This window comes from Dermacentor albipictus, chromosome 3 (genome assembly GCF_038994185.2).
Source record: "Dermacentor albipictus isolate Rhodes 1998 colony chromosome 3, USDA_Dalb.pri_finalv2, whole genome shotgun sequence".
NCBI lineage: Eukaryota > Metazoa > Arthropoda > Arachnida > Ixodida > Ixodidae > Dermacentor > Dermacentor albipictus.
Window position 1 is genome coordinate 181,735,749 of NC_091823.1, and position 6,400 is coordinate 181,742,148.

Below are 6,400 nucleotides of genomic sequence, written 5' to 3' on the forward strand. Positions count from 1 at the left end.
TAGAAGTGGACGTGAGCACGTCTTGGAAACATGCCTTAGTGGTCCGGAGATGGTCCTGGCAGAATGTCAAAAGAATGTTCACAGTATGCGATTTGGGGAAAGAAATGGATTTGGGTCGGCAGTGACATTTACACATGTAATTCCATTGTACAGCACCAGTATGTAATCACATTCACGGCTTATTTAAATATGCATAGGCACATCCTGGAAAGGTACTGGAATGGTCCAGAGATGATCCTGGCATTATGTCCAAAGAATGTTCACAGGATGTTCTTTGGACGGACAAATGGATCCAAGTAGGATCGGTTGAGGACATTTCAGGATGGCCTGAGGATGTTCAAATATCCGCGATTCCACATCCTGCGGACAACCTCAGGATGTCTTTGCGTTGTCTGGGACACTTTATACACGGACACATCACGCACTCAAGAGGGCTATACCTCGGTAGATTTGGATGGCACCGAATCCCCGAGAGACTCTGCTGCAATGCGTGGAACAAATGCCGCTTACGGAGAAATTCTCGGTGTTGCTCTTGCAATTCGATACGCCATCCGTGTTCCTGAGGAAGTGTATATATTGACGGACTCGCAAGAGGCATGCCGGGCGTTCCTATCAGGACATGGCATCCCGAGAGCGGCGCACCAAATTCACAAACAGATCCCACAAAATACACCAACCACAGCTCCCCGCATCCACTTACTCTGAACCCCTGGTCATACCTCGCTGCCGGGTAACGAACGCGCACATGCGGTTGCCCGAGAAATTTCCCTCCGGGCGACTCGGCGTAGTGAGGCAACTACTTCACAGTGGGGGGATCCCTTGCTCCGTTATAAAGACATACTCCGTCATTATACACGCATTCGTTGCACCCACGCCGCACCACCGCCGTCCTTCTCGCGGGAGGAAGCATGCAGTGGCATTACGCCAGTTACAAACCGCAACTTTTCCTAATCTTGTCTCTCTCAATAAATTTTACCCACACGGTTATGCAGATCGTTGCCCTGGCTGTGGTAGCTGGCCCACAATCTTCCACGTCACGATTGAGTGCACTGTAAACTTCTTTCCTCCCTTGCCAACTCTCCTTTACCCCCAACGCAACAAAGAGCTGTGGGACGATGCCCTCCGCGACGTACCTCCGGAGGTCCTCCGAGCAGTGATACAACGGGCTCGAAGCATCGCCGGAATCATCTTAGGGACCCTGGACTGAGGGTTCCTCCCACACTGCTCTCGCCTTTCAAATATTATTAATAAAGATGTTTTACTCTCTCTCTTCTCCATTGACTGCTGTGGCGAAGTAACATTAGAATTTTTTATGTCTAGCCAGAGAAATATGGAACGTCTTCAGGCCAACTAATACTTCCGAAACCATAGCGCAGCACGACCGGAGCCGTAACTGCTAGATTTGCGAGGCAGCTAGGCGCAACCGTTAAAGAAACGCACGTGCTCGCCGCGACACACTGTGAAAAATATATGAAGCTTAAAAAGCTTCTTTCGTCATTTCTTCACTTGATGGCGCTAGCTTCTTTACGAAAACTGTCCACTTGAAGCGGCGCGAAAACGGAAATATACGAACTATTGGCCTCGAGCTCCACCACTGGAAAAGCTGGCGCCACCGTCGGCGTGACGTGCTAGGAGGGATCACGTGGACATAGCGGCCGCGTCGGCTGCTTCGGGCGCGCCGAAGCGAGCTGAAAACGAGCTTAAATTCCCTAGTACGCTGCGGTTTTCATTTAGTGGCGAAATTTTCCCGCTTCGAGTGTCTCCTTTACAACGCTTGAAAGCACTACAATAGGTAGTGGCTGCCTTTGAAGGCGCGCGACATGGTAGGCTACTGCTCGCCGAGCCGCAGGGCCGGACGTACGTAACGGAGGCCGGTGTCAGCCTTATTCGCACGTAGCCGCAGGACAAGCTGGGTGAAGCTTGGCTCGCGAAACATAAAACCGGTAAACAGTCATCGGCTACAACTCGGGTATGCAGCAAGCCAAGACGCGAGGAAGATTTCTGCTACGGCGCCCGGTTCGCGACGTTCTGAAAACGCGCACTGAGACGCTCGCGCGAGTCCGCTGCCCGACTAATGTCATGACGGTTTAGCCTATGAACTTGTGATATTATAGATACTGGCAAGTTCAGTGGAGTGGAAAGGCAGCGGTAAGAAGCACATTTAAAGAAAGCATGGCATATGGTCATGTTTGTGTTATGAATTAATGCACTGGATTACAAAAAAGGAGCAGCGGGAAATTGCGCACCGAGAACGCCGATAAACATACAGTGCGACGCAACTCAAGAAATAGCATTGAAAGGTCAAAGAATTTAGAAGAAAAAAAAGATTGAATCGTCGCGACGGCACATCACAGTCCCGTAGGCGTCAAGTCTCTACAATGAAATTATTTTTGAACAGCTTTGATAGCGCCCACGCAACAATGGTTGCTTGTATACTGTCAAATGTTCATATTCTGTGGCCTTAAGCTCATGGCACGGTGCGAAAACGCGCGCGCGGAGAAAGCGAAACAGTGCGCGGACAAGCATGCAGACGCGCAGTCGGTCGCGGCGAATCTGCGCGATCGCTGCATTGAGGCTTCATTCTATTACGCTCCATTTAGTTATACAAACACTATAAGAACATATTTCACATAGTTTGCTCTCAGCGTTTACCTACCTTTCACGCAAGAAGCCGGTTCGGGAGACTCCATCGCGGCGACCGCGCGCAGTGGCGTTCACTGTACGTATTCGGTAAAGAGATCGCGGCTGTAAACGATTGTGTGCTTTCAGTTTGCCAAAGATTATTATTTAGACAGTAAGAAACTTCTCTCGTTTCGGAAGTACTTACAGAAATGTCCGGGAGAGCTCGCGCGTGGTGTTTTCAGTGAGCGCTGACAGCAAAACCTATGAGGAGCGCGCCACGTGATCCCTCATACTACGCCAGCGAGGCGCTTCCGATAGAGGGCGACTCCGTAACTCCTCGCCGCCAATAATACGGCTGCGCACGTGTGTGTCGTCTGGTCGGGAGGCTGGAATATGCCGCGTCTCGTCGCCAGGGCGGCGTGCAACGCACTCTTTTCGACGCGCCGCTATGGTGGCATAGCGCCGCCTATCCAGTGCTGGTTCCCCATACTAACTCTACGGTGCCCGCTCTTACTCGCGTCTGCGTACAAACGGCTGGCGATTCCTCAAATGAACGTCTTGTGGCATTCCCATGACGAGCACATCATAATTGGATTTCTCCGCTCTTTGTGCGCATGTGCGAGGACCAGTGGTTGCGAGAGAGAAATGTGGGGACTTTCTCTTCGCCTAGGTCTAGGTACTACGGGGAAGAAAGTTGTTAGCTCCACTTGTCCGACTGGCGGACCGATGCGTGGCCGACAAGGCGAAGAAGCCATGTCCGAGGTGAGTTTGTTGCTATTTTGTTGCGACAGTACCATATTAAATTTTTATAGTCGCAGGGGGATACGTTTGGAAGTGAGGTGTCTTCTTGGATGACTTTAGTGGCAAAGCATTACATCGTGCCGATGCATTGTTCATATTCAGGGGAATCGCGGTAACGGAAACAGTTTGAGTTCAACTGCCGTGCGATGCATTAGTTCTTTTAGTGTAACTGAGCATACAAAACACTTGGAGATTCGTGGGAATGGAACATTTTGTACTCTGCATGTGCAAGTACTAAAACTTGCGTCGCCATGCAATCTGAGCCGTAGATCATTGTGAGAGCTGTACACAGCTACACTGGCAAAATACTACGCCCTGCTGATGAATACGGAACAAATGTATGATAAAGAAAAATGATCGTCATGCAATTTCATAGCAGTAGATGCTTGTGAAAGCTGTACAGTAACCCTGATATTGGCTACGTGGTGCAGATTCGTAGCGATTCTGAGGTGCTTGTGCGCAACGGTAATTAATAATTATGAAGGAGCGCGTATTACTAATCCCGGCTGTTACGATGTCTAGCTCATATACGGGGAGCTCTATGTGGACAAAACAAGGGCTCAGATCGCTACAACCGCGTGCGAAATAGCTCCGAAGGCCTTCCAGTACACTTGTTCGGCGTCTCCGTGCTTGTACTGCGACAGGAGAGGTGACGGCAAGTGCGCACGTGTATCACACTATATCCTCTGACAGTGGCCGCTTTTCACTCTTCCGCAAAATACTGCGCATGCTTGATTGCGCGACACTGGTGCCATACGGCGAAGCTGACTTTAGGCAAACGGCATTATGCAATGCTCGAGCCATCTTGTCCGTCACTGCGGATAGAAAACGCATACACGTTCAAGCTATTTGAGCTGCATCATTTTGTCGATGTTTACCCCTCTTTACTAAATGAAGAGGACAACGTACGCCTGCGTGGGTGATTTAAAAGATTGATAAAATGCCTGGTAACCTATGTGCAGTCAGTCAAAAAAAAAAATATTTATGGAGGTGTCCACGCTCCCGTAAAAAAAAAAAAAAAGATGCGATTCAGTGATGACCCTCCGGAGGTGGATCCGCACCTACGTAAGCACAGCCGGCTCATCAGTCGCAAAGCTAGAGCTGAAGAGAACGTTTTAATGCTCATTTTACGACATTGATAGCGATTAATTTGTGGTCAGCCAGTGACAAACGCATTGCACTAAACAGTGAGACTTCGCCTTAATCCGCAATGCTTATGTGGCGAACACGAGAGCAAAAGGTGAAAACAATGTTTTCATACAAGGAAGTCATTCATGTAGTGGAATTGCGTTTATCGTTGGTGTAATGTTGACGCACTTACTTTCTGAAGTCCAACTTTTACTGCAACTTAGTTTCCCTTGGTGCATGCTTCTACTGGCAGCATCCAAACTATGATTTATCAAATCAGGTTGCCGTCTTGTAGTTTTAGAAATTTTCCTCCGGTCTTAAGTCTTTTCTGAATCTGGAAGAGCTCCAAGGCTGATTGCACAAACCACGTAGCCAATATCAGTGTTATTACATGTACAGCTTTCACAAGGATATCTACTGCTATCAAATTGCATGACGACCATTTTTCTTTAGCATACATTTGTTCCGTATTCATCCGCAGGGCATAGTGTTATGCTAGTGTGGCTGTACAGCACTCACAACGATCTACGTCTCAGATTGCATGGCGACGCAAGCTTCAGTACTTTCACATACAGAATACAAAATGTTCCATTCCCACGAATCTCCAAGTGTGTTGTATACTCAGTTACATTAAGAACTAATGCATCGGCACGGCAGTTGAATTCATAAACTGTTTCCGTTCCCGCGATTCCCCTGAAGTGTGTGGCATGCTCAACGACACTAATGAACAATTTATCGGCACGACGTGATGCTTTGCCATTAAAGTCATCCGAGAAAACGCCTCACGTCCAAACGTATCCCCCTGCGACTATCAGAATTTATTATTAAACCGCCGCAAAAAAAATAGCAACAAACTCGAATCGGCACGGCAGTCTAATTCATACAACGTTTCCGTTCCTGCGAATCTCCTGAAGTGTGCAGTATGCTGACCTTGAGTTGGGTCGGCAGCGGCAGGCAAGTGGGGGGCCGCGCCCAGCGAACGCGCGGCGAGCGCCGACGACGAGCACATCGAAAATGGATTTCACCGCTGTTTCTGCGCACGCGCGAGGAGCAGTAGCTGCGAGAGAGAAATGTGGGGACTTTTGTTGCTCAAAATTTCTCTTCGCCTAGGTACTACGGGGAAGAAAACCGTTTGCTCCGTTTGTCCCTAGCCCAGCTTGCAGCACAGAATCGACAGGATGCGTGGGCGGCAAGACGGCAAAGCCGCGTCCGAGGTGAGTTTGTTGCTATTTTGTTGCGACGGTAGCATATTACATTTTATAGTCGCAGGGGATACGTTTGGAAGTGAGGTGTCTTCTCGGAGGACTTTAGTGGCAAAGTATTACGTCGTGCCGATGCATTGTTCATTAGTGTCGTTGATCAAGGTCAGCATATCACACACTTCAGGGGAATCGCGGGAACGGAAACAGTTTATGAATTAACTGCCGTACCGATGCATTAGTTCTTAATGTAACTGAGAATACAGCACACTTGGAGGTTCGTGGGAATGGAAATCTTGTACTCTGTATGTGTAAGTATAAAACTTGCGTCGTCATGCAATCTGAGCCGTAGATCGTTGTGAGAGCTGTATAGCCACACTGGCAAAACACTACGCCCTGCGGATGAATACGGAAGAAATGTATGCAAAAGAAAAGTGGTCGTCATGCAATTTCATAGCAGTAGACCCTTGTGAAAGCTGTGCAGTAACACTGATATTGGCTAGTTAATAATCCCTCCTGTTACGATGTCTAGCTCATATACGGGGCGCTCTATGTGGGCGAAACAAGGGCTCAGATCACTACAACCGCATGCGAAATAGCTCTGAATGCCTGCCAGTACACTTGTTCGGCGTCTCTGTGGTCAGCCAGTG